The sequence below is a fragment of the Carassius auratus genome, unplaced genomic scaffold, assembly GCF_003368295.1.
Source record: "Carassius auratus strain Wakin unplaced genomic scaffold, ASM336829v1 scaf_tig00215732, whole genome shotgun sequence".
Lineage (NCBI taxonomy): Eukaryota > Metazoa > Chordata > Actinopteri > Cypriniformes > Cyprinidae > Carassius > Carassius auratus.
The window spans coordinates 62,288-78,536 of record NW_020528216.1 but is presented as its reverse complement, the minus strand read 5'-3'; the positions used below and the strand labels follow the sequence as shown (position 1 = coordinate 78,536).

General features: G+C 37.1%; 1 pseudogene; it reads left to right on the top strand.

Annotated features, from left to right (window-relative positions):
- Positions 1–722: 722 nt before the first annotated feature.
- LOC113095463 (cadherin-6-like) overlaps positions 723–16,249 on the top strand; it is a 30,061-nt pseudogene continuing 14,534 nt past the window's right edge.

Sequence of the window (16,249 nt, the reverse complement as noted above, 5' to 3'; positions counted from 1 at the left end):
GAAAGAAAGAAAGAAAGAAAGATAACCCTGTCTTGTGGGTCTACCCATCCTGATGTTATTCCAAACCCGTATTAGTGTCTTTCTTCAGTGGAACACAAAAGAAAATGTAAATATGACTGCTTCAGCAGGGGCGCTACTATGGTCTCTGGGCCCCCTGAACAGCATATTGACCCGGGCCCCCTCCGTGATTGTGTTTTTGTATTTTATTTATTTTTTTTACCCCCTTAAAAATCACTTTATGGGTCCCCTCTCCCTTGTCGGACCTTTGGATTTGTCCTAACCTTCCCCCAATTACAGCTTCACTTTCATTAAAAAGCTCCTCTAAAAAAAAAAAAAAAAAGAAAGAAAAGAAAAGAAAGGTTTAAAATAACACGAATGTGGGTGAGTAAATTAATTGTCATTTGGTTTGAAATATCTCTTTAAAAGCCACATGAACACAAGTATTTATTATTTTATTTATATATTTTTATCTTATCTTCGCCTTTTCATCCCACGGCCAAAAATAGATGAATGATAAACTGAATCAAAGTAGAAGACCCAAATATAGGTGAATAGTAGTGACCCAAATATCTGAACAGACGCGACATATCATATAACGCAGGCTTAATTTTCAAACTACTTTCGCATCCCTTAATGTTGATGATCCCTCTCAGTCACCGCGCTACGAGTGACAGCCAATCAGCGGCTCTGTCGCTTAGACCGCATGAGATTTCAGAGAGAGAGAGAGAGAGAGAGAGCGGTGATGCTGCGCACAAGGGAGGGCAGAGAGAGAGTCCAAACAGTACAGTGTCTTCACAGCGCTCAGCGGATACACATCGAAAGCAGGACTACTCTCGACTCCTCAGCATTGAGGTGAGTGGGGGAAATTAACTACACTTATCTAATTTCTACGTTTAATTGAACAGATCTGCATTGAGTGTGCACGCGCTATTTGACCCCTACAGACTTAAGCGGTAGATTGACTTTCGTGGAAGCGCGTGGATGATGGTTGAAAAAATTGGCCCGGATACTTTTTTTAACTATTAAGCAACATTTATTTATTTATTTATTTATTTATTTATTTATTTATTTATGTATCTATCTATCTATCTATCTATCTATCTATCTATCTATCTATCTATCTATCTATCTATGCGAAACATGTTATCTCCTACATGTACGCGTGAGTTTTCTTTGGCTCGTTATAATACTGCATGCGATAGTGTTGTTCATTATTGTTTTTTAATGCTTAACGTAATTTTCGAATTCAAGATGTTAATAAAATTTATTGAGGAATGTTTAAGTTTTGCAATTGCCATTTAAGCTGCAAAAACCTACTGTTAAAAAGTTTTAATCTGTTTCCATCTATACATATAACTTGCGAATATATATATATATATATATATATATATATATATATATATATATATATGTGTGTGTGTGTGTGTGTGTGTGTGTGTGTGTGTGTGTGTGTGTGTTTCAGCTTAATTGTCTCCATCGGTAATTTAATTCAAATGAGTGAAAAGTGTAATGACCCCTTCACTGCAGGTTGTGATGTGGTGATTTTACATAATTTAAAGTAGCAATTATACTTAATTTTTCAGTTTAAGTAGGTTGACATTTTGTGCAGTGCTCACTGTCCATCTGTTTTGTGGAGTGGCTGAATGTCCTTAGTTATTTACATTTCAAGGCCTTTTTTTCCAGAGATAACCCTGAACAAAAATTTCCAGCATGCATATGCAACATCTAATTTTAGCAGTACTTGTTATATCAGAGGTTATATGACGGAGACTTTCTTTGTTGCTTTGTTGCACCTTACCTTTGTACCTTTTTACAGCATCCACTGTATTTTGGTGTCACGACTTTTAAAACTGAGATGTTAACTTTAATATTTGTGGATATAAACTGACCGGATCTGTAAAAGTCATGCAAGATAATAAAATCTATATTTTTTTCAAGCTATGTATAAGAGAAAAATCTATTATATATATATATATATATATATATATATATATATATATATATATATATATATATATATATATATATATATATATATAAAATATTGTTTTTTTTTTTTTTTTTGTGAGCACAGTCTCTATAAAATTATTCATTAAATCCTTATCCAGTGATCAAGGATGACTGAAAAAGTAATGGAGAAGTCATGGAAATTCAATGATCAAAAGGTGTGGGAACATGTTCAGACTGTGGCTCTGTGTGAGCCCTTTTTATGTCAGGCACCTGTAGATTTCTGAGTGGATTGATTAAAGTTGTTGTACATTATGTAAATTATTCAGACATTTTTGACTTTCACAATTGTTGTAAGGGTTTCTAAAATGAAATGTGTGAGATGGTATTTTATGTTCTTTGACTGTGTGTTCTTACCCGTCTTTGCAGTCTTTTCCAGGATATGCAGTTTTTAATCCAGAACATTTCTGTAATATATCTTAGTCTGGCCAATATTGGTTGAGCAGCTGTGGTCTTAGGTGTATGGATTGTCTTGTGGTGTTCTGCTTGTACTTTGATTGGAGTTTTAGGCCATATACACACCAAACAGTAGACCTCTTATGTGATCTTTTTTGAAAATTCTGATGTTAGGACCTTTTTTTTTTTTGATAAATGAAACTGGAAGTTGGGTGTTTTCAAGTTTAAAGATTCAAGCAAAGATGTGCAATTTTCAGTTCTCCTTTTTAAAGGAATAAAACTTTTTTTGTGGTTCACTATAGATTATACTGGATTCTGAACACTTGGGTTCATACATTACCCTCATCCATTGTCTCTAAACTATGGCGCAAAACATGGATTTCCCAAAAGGTAATTGAAGGAAATGGGTGCCCACCACTTACAACGTGTTTTAAAACACAAACATATCATTTAAATGTTTACATGTTGAGAAATATGTCGCCTCATAATCAGAGTAGTTTGCCAAAGTCTACATGATAGTAAGGCTTCATGACCTTTGACATGCTGAAATTCTTTGACCACAAGCCACATCGCCATTGAATGGAGAATATGCCATTCATGTTGTTGATTTTATCATGGGCATTTTAATTAAACTGGAGAGGCTGCCTGGGAGTTTTTTTTTTTTTTTTTTTTAAACATAAAACAAAAAAAGCCTTTTAATGGCAGTTGTCATAGTTGTCTTGTTACATTCAAACAAACAGATCTGAGTGGATTGATTAAAGTTGTTGTGCATTATGTAAATTAGTCTGACATTTTTGACTTCTCCTTCAGATTTAATTCTGAGGAAGAACCACAATTGTTGTAAGGGTTTCTAAAATGAAATGTGTGAGATGGTATTTTATGTTCTTTGACTGTGTGTTCTTACCAGTCTTTATAGTCTTTTCCAGGATATGCAGTTTTTAATCCAGTACATTTCTGGATTTGACACACTGTAATATATCTTAGTCTGGCAAATATTGGGTGAGCAGCTGTGGTCTTCGCTGTATGGATTGTCTTGTGGTGTTCAGGAGTTTTAGGCCATATACATAACAAACAGTAGACCTCTTATGTGATCTTTTTTGACAATTCTGATGTTGTTGTTTTTTGTTTTGTTTTTTTTTCAAAAAATGAAACTGGAAGATGGATGTGTTCAAGTTTAAAGATTCAAGCAAAGATGTGCAATTTTCAGTTTTCCTTTTTAAAGGAATAACACTTTTTGTGGTTCACTATGGATTTATATTCTGAACACTTGGGTTCATACATTACCCTCATGCATTATCTCTAAACATGGATTTGATGCAAAACATGGATTTTCCAAAAGGTAATTGAAGGAAATGGGTGCCCACCGCTTATAATGTGTTTTAAAACACAAACATATCATTTAAATGTTAACATGTTGAGAAATATGTCGCCTCATAATCAGAGTAGTTTGCCAAAGTCTACATGATAGTAAGGCTTCATGACCTTTGACATGCTGAAATTCTTTGACCACAAGCCACATCACCATTGAATGGAGAATATGCCATTCATGTTGTTGATTTTATCATGGGCATTTTAATTAAACTGGAGAGGCTGCCTGGGAGTTTTTATTTTATTTTTTATTATTATTTATTTAAAAACATAAAACAATAAAAGCCTTTTAATGGCAGTTGTCATAGTTGTCTTGTTACATCCAAACAAACAGATTTTAAAATATGTTATAGCAAACAATAGACTTTCCTTTTTTTTATCAAAAGTTTCACACTTTTTAGACAGTTTTAATAGTTTGAGTTTTGAGTTCTCAGATCGAGGATGCCTTTATGCAAATGTTTCAGTAGGCTCTGTATGATAATTAGATCAGAGCTATCTGTCACCTGACACAACAATGGCCCAGTAAAAGATGTATTTGCTCGCAGGAGATAAAGCAGGATAACATTGATTAGCCCATGCATATGATTAATTTCACCCAAGAGTGATTTATGGAGCTCCATCTTGCTTTTACCTCAATAATGGAACCCCTCACAAATATCACCAACAATTAAGCACTTTCAGACAGTTGGAATGCAAAATAACTTAATCAAGGAAAGCGGAGATTATTATTCCAAGATTTTTCCAAGATATGGATCATGCGCTGTTCTGATGTGTAGAACACTTCCAAAATCAATAGAATGGTGTTTATCTACACCCGCTTTAGTCCAATTCGAGGCAATTGATTTTCTTTACCAATTCATCGTCCGCTATCTCTTTTCAGTTTCCTGGCTTGTTCGTGTTCGTTCTTGTTGTTTACTAATTCGTAAAGATGGGGATGGAGGGAGGCAAACGAATAAAACCAGTGTCTCAAGTGAATCTTTAAATGGGCTCACAAAGGAAAATACATTCTCCTCGCTTGCTGTCTATGATAATAAGTTTACATCTTACAGCAGGTTATTGTTATTTTCTTTCATCCACACATCCCTATAGGAAATAGCCTTGGTGTATGAAAGCTCTGGATGTCCTCCATAGCATACTCCTCACATCTTTCAGTGTGTAAGATGACAGGGCAGATCACAGAGAGTGCGAGTTGGAGGGAATTTGGGGGAAAAAATAGCATTGATGATGAAAAACAAACTTGAAACAGAATTCGCTATACACAATGAATATTTCTATCATTAAGGCTGGTGCTTTAGAATAAATAAGGATCGCTTGCTCTCTTTGTGCTGAGTGTTAAATAAGAATGCTGATGACAGAGACAACATGCTGGCGGTCCTGGCATGGCTAAGTTTATGTAAGATGATTTATTCAGTCAGCATATGACTGCTCTGATCTGTGGCTCTCCTCCATCTTAATCATCGTGACCCTGGTGATTTCGGTAAAGTTCAGTTCAACTCAGATTCTGAGTGTGTACGGTTAGTCTAAAGGGTGGGCTATGGTTTGAATCGAATGTTTATGGTGTTTATGGATCCTTTAGCTATGGATGCTGAGATTTTAAGATGATTGCTTTTACAGAACTTTCACTCTAAAAAGAAATCTGTGAAATATGGTGGCAACATTTTGTGTTACACAGATTGAACTTAACTTTAAAGTTCAAAAAAGGTTATATTTAATTAATTTAAATACTGTTCATATCAAAATACAAAAATTTGCATTTACCTTTATAATATACTGACCACCTTCCATTGGTTAAGAGAAAGCCACTTGATGAATCATAAGAAAACTTTTTTCACAAGTTGAGGTAAATACTAATATATAGAAAGTACTCAGTATCAAAGTTATTTATTATTATTATTATTATTATTATTATTTTGTAAAAAAAAAAACACAAAAAAACAACACACATAAAACTGAGCACAAATGCCAAGTAAGAACAAGGAAACTAAACCAAGACTTTAACATAAAAGTCCTAAATGGGGAATATGTGACAGTAGCACGCTACACTTAAAAATGCTATAAACATTTATGAACATAAATCATAAGAAAAAAGCTAAAAAGCATAGTTGTTTCAATGAAAATCCATCAAATGTAAAATATTACAAAAATTGTGAAAGTCAATTTTTGTTATTAGCACAGAAATGCCGCTCGAAACTGTTTTCGTGAGACTGGAGTCCCTTTAATCGAAAATCTTCCTCAAAGTTTTTGATTCGTGTTTGAAGGGACTTTTGATTCATGTTTGCAGTGACTTGCTCAGCTCAGCTGTCTCTGCTGATATGATCTGCTCTGGTTCATGTTGAAGCCAAGTTCTCCACCCATGTACGCAGGGATACACGAGTCCTCTCGATCAATTTTTCATAGTCATATATAAGACATCTCTAACTGTCTCCAGATGTCCACCATGTTACACTAGGAGAGTACAAGTCCCAGTTGCATGGACAATTTGCGTCTGGCTAATTATCTGGTGGCTGTTGTTTGAAATATAGCCCATTGAACTCTAATGCTCATGTATCTCCCTCAGCATAGCCTCTTGTAATACGCTCTAGATTTGCATAACTGAGGAGCTTCCTCCCTTTGTAAGTTGAAACTGTGTCCACAATGTGTGGCGGTGGCACCTAATTACTCACCAGCGCCGAATTGTCAAAAATTTGCTATCTGTGCAGGCAGCATCCAATCATGTAGTCCACTTTCAGGCACAATAATAGGCCTAATGTCATTAATGTTCCTCTCAGTTGTCATGGTTCTTTCAGTTGATTGCTTTCTCCTATTACGTACGAGTCAGTCCAAAATGAGGCAGAATGTGTTACAGCTCTCCAATTTTCAAACCTGTCCTGGACGTGTGCGATATAAATTACACCAGCATCCATTCTGTTAAAGAATCACGGTTGTCTCAAACATAGATTGGTCAGACAATCTAGCCTGGAAATTTCAGGCGTTGACATCTTGCACTGAAACTGTGATACTGATATATTTACCCTTGGAAAAACAAACTATCATACAAGCAGCATGGCCTAAAAGCAAATAGTTATTACCTGGAAGACGACACAGTCAGAATGTGGTCACAGAGAGGGCACAAGCCCTAAGAGCCAAGTGCAAGAAATACAAACCACATATAGATTACTGTATAGCTGATGTATAAAATGGTAAATGTGATGCAGTCTGTTATGGAAAAGATAAACACATTTAGTATTTATAATCTCAGTTAAAATTATTTTAGTTTTTAGTTTATTTTTATATGTTAGAAAAGTCATTAAGACAAACCGTTATAGAATTTACCAGTTATTTTTATAATTAATTGTGCATGCTAAATTCTCATACTTATTTATGAAGACAATCTTTTCCATCATTTAACACTCACTTGAAGTTAATCTTTAAAAAATGTTAATATCTTGACAAAATTGTTAAATGTCTTCTTTAGCGAATCTAAAAGTGTATTTTCATTTTTCGTTGTAATATGCAATACTGATAAATTCACTTGTAGCATTACAGCTATTTATTTTTGTTTACAATTTATTTTGACAATATGTGGTAGCATTTTTATTTTTATTTATTTATTTTTTTTGGTTTGTTTGCTTATTGTCCATGCCATATATATATATATATATATATATATATATATATATATATATATATATATATATATATTATTGGCTTATCTTATCGGCATTGAAAAATCCAGGGTCTTTTATAGCCAAGTGCAAAAAAATAAAATGAAAATGAAAAAAAAGTAAGTTTTAATCAACAGCCTTTAACCTTTGCTCTTTGTTTGCCTTTGGCATATACAGTGTCTTTTAATGCAAATAATTTTCCAGTTGCCGCTCACAGGGTTTATTTATTTGTGGTCACAGAGCGTTGGGATTTTCAGTTGAATTGCTGCGCTTGTTAATGTCAATAAATGTCATTATCGATTATTTCCATTGATATATACTTTTTTTCTTTCCTTGCCGTGTGGGGCCAGAACTGTAATATCAACAAAGGAGCAGAATCAAATGTCACAGTTTGTTTTGATCGCAATCAAGATGACTTCTTGTGACCTTTTGAAATGGAAGCATTGTTACCTTGATTGTAAAATCCTGTCTTTAAGGCTTCTTCTACAAAGCAAGGGTTAGAGGCATAAAACATCACAATGAATTACGACCTAAGCCAGGAACGGTTCCATTTAGATACCTTCATGTAAATCCCAGCCGTAAGTCTGGAGGTTAAACAACCATGTCACAGTTTGTCTGGAACACAAGTCTTGTGTTTACCAAGGTAAAGGTGCCATACTTACAAGATATTGAGAGTCTGAGGATGAATTAATGGCATTTTCAAGTTGTAAAAGGGTCTTTAGGGTAGAACACGCAATAAATATCAACTGTGGTATGAGAAACAGTCTTTGACTTTGACAGCCTCTGCAAACTCTGTTAGCACAGTGTTTGTGATTTGCGTATTTGACGGCCGTGGAAGTGACAAGTAAACAAGCATGCACGTAAACGCGCGAGCACAAAACAACCAGACTTGGAGACATTTGCATTGCAATGGGAGCTGCATTCCAGGGCTCAATCACAATGCTGAAGGGAGACTGCTGTCTCACAGGCTCCCGCCGAGCTCTTTACACAGGCCGTAAAACTGCGGTTCCCACGGCTTCTCCTGTGCCTCATGAGAGAAAACCCTAAACAAACACCCCACAATGCTGTTATGGGATTACAGGGAAACCTTTCCAGCTCCATTGTAAATGCTAGGGCCACACTGACACAAAGGTTAACAGGTGTTTTGTGCTATATATTTGAACAGTCTCCACAAATCGACAAAGCAAGGGCAAGCTGCAGTCTATCATGCGACGCTCTCGTGAGCAAATGAATGGCATGCAGCTAAATGGCGATTTGAGGAACATTTGATTTTAGCGGGTTTGGCTAAATTGCTTTAATTCACCACACAGTGCGGGTTGCTCCAGGCAGTTTGTGTGGCAAAAGCACACGCTTTCACCATCATTATGGCTGACCAGGAAAAGCAGATTCGAAAGTCAGTGGCACAACATTGCTTCCAGATCACATTATGGCCTCTTTCGTTACGTAATTAAGAGGACCCATCTGGTACGGGCAGCACTCCCTGACACTAATTGTGTTGGTGTGCACATGGCCGTCCCATTGAGCAAAAAAAGACCTTCAACATTTGAAACCATTATCTCCTGCTGTTCAGATTAAGGCACACATGTTGCCGGGGAGATTATGAGGGACGCTTGTATCTTGTAGGGTCGAGGCTTGAGGATTAAGTCTGTGGTTCGTTAACCACATTGGTTAAGTACTTCCAGCAATATAGTCACATGCCGGGTGTGCTGTGTCTTAACAAGTGACTCTTTATGTGTAGAGACTTTATGTGTAAAACTAATCGGTTTTGACCGATACTTATACTTTTCATACTTTTTAACTTTCTTTAACAATGGATCTATTTTGCAAGAATAGCACCCAACAGTAGGTAAAGAATTAGAATTTATTATTTGGATAATTGATCACATTTTTTTCGAATAACAGCCATTAATTCTTCAAGTATTTGCAAGTATTTGCCAAGTTAGAAATATCCCAGTGAATAATATCAATGAAAAATTATATAAAATATAAATGTATAATAATAAATCTAAATATTAAAATGGATTATAACTATCCTTTTTAACAATTATTATCACCAAAAAAAATATATATATATCACAATGCTGCAAATTTATATTTTATTATATTAATATCATTAATGATAATAATAATAGTGCATATGTTGCAATTGTGTCAAATAGCTGAAATAAAACAATAATTTACATTTAGTTTTGAATTTCAGTTATTTGATACTTTATTCTTAACATTAAAATAATCCCCCACTATTGATCATAAAAACATTATATCAATCGATTGTGTGCTGTAATATTATACTCCACTACTTTTGGTTGCGTCAGCTGCAAAAACAGCACAGTATTATACCTTCTCAGCACCGATTTATTCCACATCTTAGCCTTCTTGCTGTCAGGTAAGTGTGTTATTGCATTTAAACCTCAAGTGATGTGTATAAATAGCCCTGGCAAAATGTAGGGTAGGTCAGAGTTGGGAAAAAAATGTATGTCTAAAATGAATAAATCAATCATCGCTTACAGCCAAGCTAGAGTGTTGCAGGAAAAGTGATACCTTAGCATTCGAAAACCCAGCTGTCTAGACAGCCCTTTTCCCCCCAAACAGACAAATCAATATATATTGATTACCCACAATGCCCTCGGGAATGACACGGATACGCTGCTTGGCAGGCAAGTGCACCCGGATGGACCGAAGAGGAGCTCGATTCTGTTCAAGTGTGCCACCCTGACTGAATTTGTGTTCACCTGATCTCGACTTTGCCTCTCAAGCACTGTTGCTCAGTGGTAGGAAGAGAACCCACAATCAAACATGGCACATGTCTCCTACCATTTGCTCGAGCGAGATGAGTACTAGCTGGAGAGTTTTCTCTTAGTGTTTTCACTAAGATGTGATGTAGCCAGAAGCAACACGAAAATTTCTTAGCGGAGGCAAAAATAAATAAATAAGTGATTCGCATAGCTCCGAAAATTCAAACATTTATGCTATCGATATCTTGAGACGCTATATCATGTACCTTGGCTTTGCAAACAAGAATGACCTATTTAAGAGCTGTGGCGTCTAGTCTTTCTAGTTAATGGGTGGTGGTCCGGTGCCTTATTCATTTTAATAGAGAGCCCGAAGACAGTGTGTGGCATTAGCTAGCTCTGTTTCTCTCTGCTCTGCTGGTCTGTGTTCCTGCAGCAAGACATGTTACCTGTCGGCTCCCTCCTCGATGCCCGTGGCTGACATTCTCCTTCTCTCTCTCCTAATTGCCCCTGTGGGACTTATCAGGGCTGCTGTGGCTGTCTGCAGTGTGGCAGAGCTTTCAGCGGGGGCCACTCTCGAGGACCCGCCTCTCTCTTTCTTTCTTTTCCCCGTTTCGTGCCGCCTGGCTGACTCCCCAAGTCCTCCACAGGTGTCGCCGGTCTTCCTCTTCCTCCCTCACCTGTCAGCACCCACCTTGCTCACATTCCCGAAGGGCTTCTGAGGGGACTGTGTCTTTGAAAGGAAAACAAAAACAAAACAAAAATAGGACATCTGATGTCTCAAGGTCAGACTGGTATGGCAAATTGCCTGATCTGAAAATAAAAGCAGATAACATTCAGCCAGACGTAAGTGAGGTGCTGTTGAGGTTAATTTGTTTTGTCTGTGTTTCGGATAGCAGACGACTGTGGCCCTATTTATGGCAGGCACCCTGTGAGTTAATTACTTTATCGTTGCACTGATTGAAACATGAAAAATGTAAACATGCTAGTGTAACAGAGTCAGTTTAAAGGTGTTGTGTGTAATTTATTCTACAGTATGTAGGTTGATTTCTCTGCAACTCTGTGGCCTGTGGTGCTTTCAAAACATTGGGTGTTTGAGCTTATACACCAGCCTGACACATCAACAGTGGCTCAACCAGTGGTGTTTGGGACAGGACTTTTGACCAATTGCTGACAGGTAGAATTTTTTAGGAAAACTGTCAGTATTTTTGCAGTTCAGTTTTAGTGTTACTAACATAACAAAGTGTTCTACACACTCGCATGTTTCCTTCTTTTTTTCCCTGGTGTTGTTCATTTTGGGGGTCACGCTTGTGTTATTCGAATTCAACAGTGACTGGACACCTGAAATGTAACTTTTTTTTATTTTAATTCTTTCAGTAAAATCAATGTAATATATTTTTGTTCAATATTTTGTTTTCAGATAATTTCATGGTAGTAATTAATATTTATGTTATATTTATGATTGTTTTCCCCCCATTCCATTACTTTTCAATTAAGGCAGTATTTCACGTTAAAACAGAGACAATGCCTTTAAAATGCTATTTTTGAAGGCAAATTAGGGACATCTGGTTGGAGTTAAATAAGAAAAACATATTTTATCCATGAAATGAAAAGGCTTATAAATTATCTAGTTGTTTTTAAGCACAAATGCTTATTTTTATTAAGTTGTGGATTGGGATTTATATTTAGACATTCTCAAAGACAACTTTTTTGTAAAATGTTAGATTTTTTATTATTAGTAGTATTATTATTATAAAAAAAAAAGTCAATTTTTCATTTTACTAGTCAAAAGTGAACACAGAGAAAGACAGTTTATTACACATAAAAATCTAGAGAAAAATAAAAAATAAAATAATGTCTTCTGGCTCAATTTTGCCAAATTGTTACAGCCACACCAGTTCATTTGTGTGTGTGTGTGTGTGTGTGTGTGTGTGTGTGCGTGTGTCACTGAATTATTTATTTTATTTCATGCATTTGTAAAAACATGCTTTGTGAAGTGTCTATTTTGTACTCAATATTTTTCACCCCTTCACTGCTGTGCACTTTTTGTGGAAGTATTTCCCATCCATTCCAATGGTGTGACCATTTCTTTCTTTCTTTCTTTTTTTCTTTCTTTCTTTTTTGTGGTCACATAACAGCTACCATAAAAAGACAGTGTTTCGTACCATTCTGATGAAGCAGCAATTTTTAAAAGCTCAAAATATATTTGTGTTTCATCTAAAATGACTAAACAACACCAGAGGGTTAAAATATACATTAAAAATTAGTCTTATTTTTTGCATTTATTTTCACCATGCTATGTCATGCAAAGCATGCCTAAAAATGTAAGTTGTTCCAATGCAAACAGACAGATTGATGACAGATTTTGAATTTTTGTCTAAATTATCCTTTTAAGGTACTCAATCATGACTTAAATAGTATACGACTGACATAAAGAGTCTGTAGAGTCTGTAGATCCGCATATGTGCCAAAATGACACAACTGTGAGCCTGTAAAATGAAGTGCTGTGTGAAACCATAGTGTCCCATTGAGTTCTCCTAGGTCTGTGCTTATATTTAAGGACAGCAGGGGAATTTTCATCCTGCACTATCCATCTCCCTTTCAGCAGGATGGACTTGTAAATGAACAAGCAGACATTTTGTGCTGGAAACTGTGTCTGTTCACTCTGACACACCATGTAACAAAACCGCTTTAGATCCAGCTGAGTTCCCCCGGCAGGACTGTGTCAAGGGATTTGCCAGGTCACAGAGCTGAGCAAAATGGCTGCCTGAGTTTGACTAATGTGCTCCAGGAGGTAGCTCTCATTGCCCAAGAGTTTTGGGTGGCTGAAATTCATTAAAGAGTAGAATCCATAAACTACAGCTGTTTGACATAACAGAGCCCACATTTCCCATCCCGCTTTCCTGTTTGTACTGAAATACACAGATAAAATCATGTGCACACCTATATTTATATATACGTAGAGCTCCCATGACAATTTCTCGCTCATTGACTTTGACAGCAAATCAATATTCTGCGCTATCTATTGTTAGCTAATTCAATTAGTCCAATTCATAAAGCAGAACATAATGGAGCTAATGGAAAGTGCTATTAGGGGAATAGCGGCACCATTTAAGTCACGCACGGAACTACGAAAGTCAATTCGGCATTGCAATTGTGCATTTCCATCTGAATTGCTGGCCCTCAACCGTCGCTCTTCCCGGATGAAGAGCGATGTTGACCTGATGCATTTTTACACTGACGGAGGGAGTGAGCGAATGTCGCAAGCAATATTGTAAATAAAAAATAACAAAAACAGAGGTACTTAAATGCGATTCATTGAGAGGCCTTCATCTCCCCTTCAGCACTGGGTACAATCGCATTTGCAATCTGCTTGATAAAGTGTGAGAGGGAGCGAGGGCAGTCGTTCAGTCGCAGACAAAGCCGTAGATTGATGTAGAAACAGGAAACGTGCTGATTGCTGATTATTATGTGGTGGCAGGATGCTTTTGTCTCTGAGACTGTCATTCCAGCAGGTCAGTTCTGAGCCAGAAGGCTATTGTGACCACGCATGCTGATAAAACCCAACACACATCGGTTGTTATGGTTTTTTTGAGGGGCAGCTGAATTCAATAGCGCCGCAAGTGTTTAGATCTTTAAAGCGGGGCATTTAGAGAGCATGCGTATTGATTCATTGATTACAGATTTGTGAGAGCTCACCCATTGGCCTGCGCTGCAGTATTTTAAGAGTCGTAGGTTAATGGCTAAGTGAAAAAAAAGCCTTTCTGCCTTTTATAGTGACGGCTGCAGCACTTTGAATGGTCTATGGTTTTATACTTCATAAATGTGGGATGCCAATTATATACATATCAGAGCCTCGGCCACAAAACTTGCAGTGGAATTGGTGTCTTATGGAGAATGTTTCAAAGATATATTTAATAAGAGGATGGCTGTCGTTTGGTACAGGAGCTCTAGTTGCCTTTAATTAGGAAGAGAAGCATTGCCAGCAGCCTTGGGATAACACTCTGAGACTTCACCCAATAGCTGATTGTTTTTTCAATTTCTTTTTCTCTCTTATTACAGGTAGTGGCTCGCTGGCAGCAGGAAGGACTATGAGGGTGGCTTCCACCTGCACTGCAGAGCTCTGTAACTTTGGCAGATAGGATCATTATCCCACTGTAAGACACCATAAGAGCAGAAAAGATGAGGACTTGGATTGTACTTCTTCTGTGGGCGTGTGCACAACAGAGTGTGAATGCAGTTGCCCTTTCAGGGGGGCCAGTTCGAAGGAAAACCAAAGAAATTGAAGGACGGCAAGACAAAGAGTTGCTCAGACGTTCAAAAAGAGGGTGGATGTGGAGACAGTTTTTTCTGCAGGAGGAATACACAGGAACGGAGCACCAGTACATTGGCAAGGTATGAGATTGTGTTTCTTTTCCAGGGTCTAAACATGGTGTGAGCAGTGCTGGAGTAATGTTGATGGAGTCGATTGCAGAGGTAGATCTGTATTCATCACTCCTTGTGATTCTGTCTTTTGAGGTTAATAAACAGAGAATGATCAAAAACCGTGCCTATGTCATATGTAGGGATCTCCAGCGTAGAGCCTGCTGGATTTGAGATAAGGAGCAGGGTGAAATCTGACCTCCCTGGTACCTCACACTTCATCTAAAGCTCAGAGCTGCTGAGGATCAAAGATTAGAATAAAATATAGCAGCTTGATACTGTTACTTATAGCAGAAGAGCTCAAACTGTGGCCCTGAGTTGGTAGGCAACACAACCTACAATTGCAATAATAAAAAATATAAGGTAATCAGTTTAACTTGTTAATTCATTCAAATATTATCATGTGCATCTAGTCAGTAAATCTGGTTCCGTGATTACCGCCAAATAACCTTCATCTGCTTTTAAATGGAGCTGCATTTAATAGATAGAGCAATAGATCGCTTACAAGCTACGCAATATCGCGTTCATTATCGAAAGCATTTTGTCAGTGATCTATTGCTCTGTCTATTAAACAGAGGTGGGTAGTAACGAGTTACATTTACTTCGTTACATTTACTTGAGTAATTTTTCGGGGTAACGAATACTTTTCGGAGTATATTTAAAGATGGGTACTTTATACTCTTACTTGAGTACATTTTTTGGGAAAAATCTGTACTTTTACTTCGTTACTGTGGGCGACGCCCCTCTCGTTACTTTATCTTAATGCAATAAATGCTTCAGTTTATTCCAAACGCGCCGTCTACTTTTCTCTGGACAATAAGCGATGCCCATTCGCGAATGATTCATTCTTTTGAGTCAACTCTGTTCAAAGGCTTGATCAAACCAATTGGCAAACGAGTGAATTGGTTCATGAATCAGTTTGATTGAGTCGTTCAGTTCCATGCTGCACGCGCTGAGCGTCTGAAGCGGTTCACTCAGAGTTATAACGTTTAACATCAGCAGCGTTGAAAACGTGGCTATGGAACTGCACTGAATTGAAAGCTAATCTGCAAAGGCTATTATTTGCTTGCGATGGAGATCCTTATTAGATGAACGCGTGTGCTGTCTACTGTTTAACAGGTAATAACTTGGGCTACATTCGATTACAGTACACGATACCACTGTGACATTAGTTTGTTGTACGTGTGTGGCTTATAACAGGTTGAATGCAGCTTCCAAAAGACAAAGAATAGCCGATTAAGATTTTATTAATTTTAATACAATCACACCAGTGCGAGTACGTTCAGCAAGTCATATCATCAGCTGCTAAATTCAGATCTGTGATCGCTTGCTGGCGCTGAGCCAGAGACAGACGCGTTTTTACAGCGCTGCGCATTAACCAATCACACAAGATTCTGTTGAGCTTTTGAATGCAATGGCCAATCAGAGGTGTTCCGATGAGTCATCGCTGAAATGCCGGTGCTTCCTTCACTCGCTCACTTACTGAATACCTCTTTCTGCCGAATTCTCTCGTCAGAAACAACAAAGTGCAGATGTGTGTAAGAATCTATAATTAAGATATTGATTTCACAGTGTTAAAAGTTTCAGTGATTTTAATGGTAGTTTCTGAGAGTGAATGAAATCTAGACTGTCAGTGAAAATTATGTTTAATAATGTAAATGTTATTTGCTCTCTTTCTGA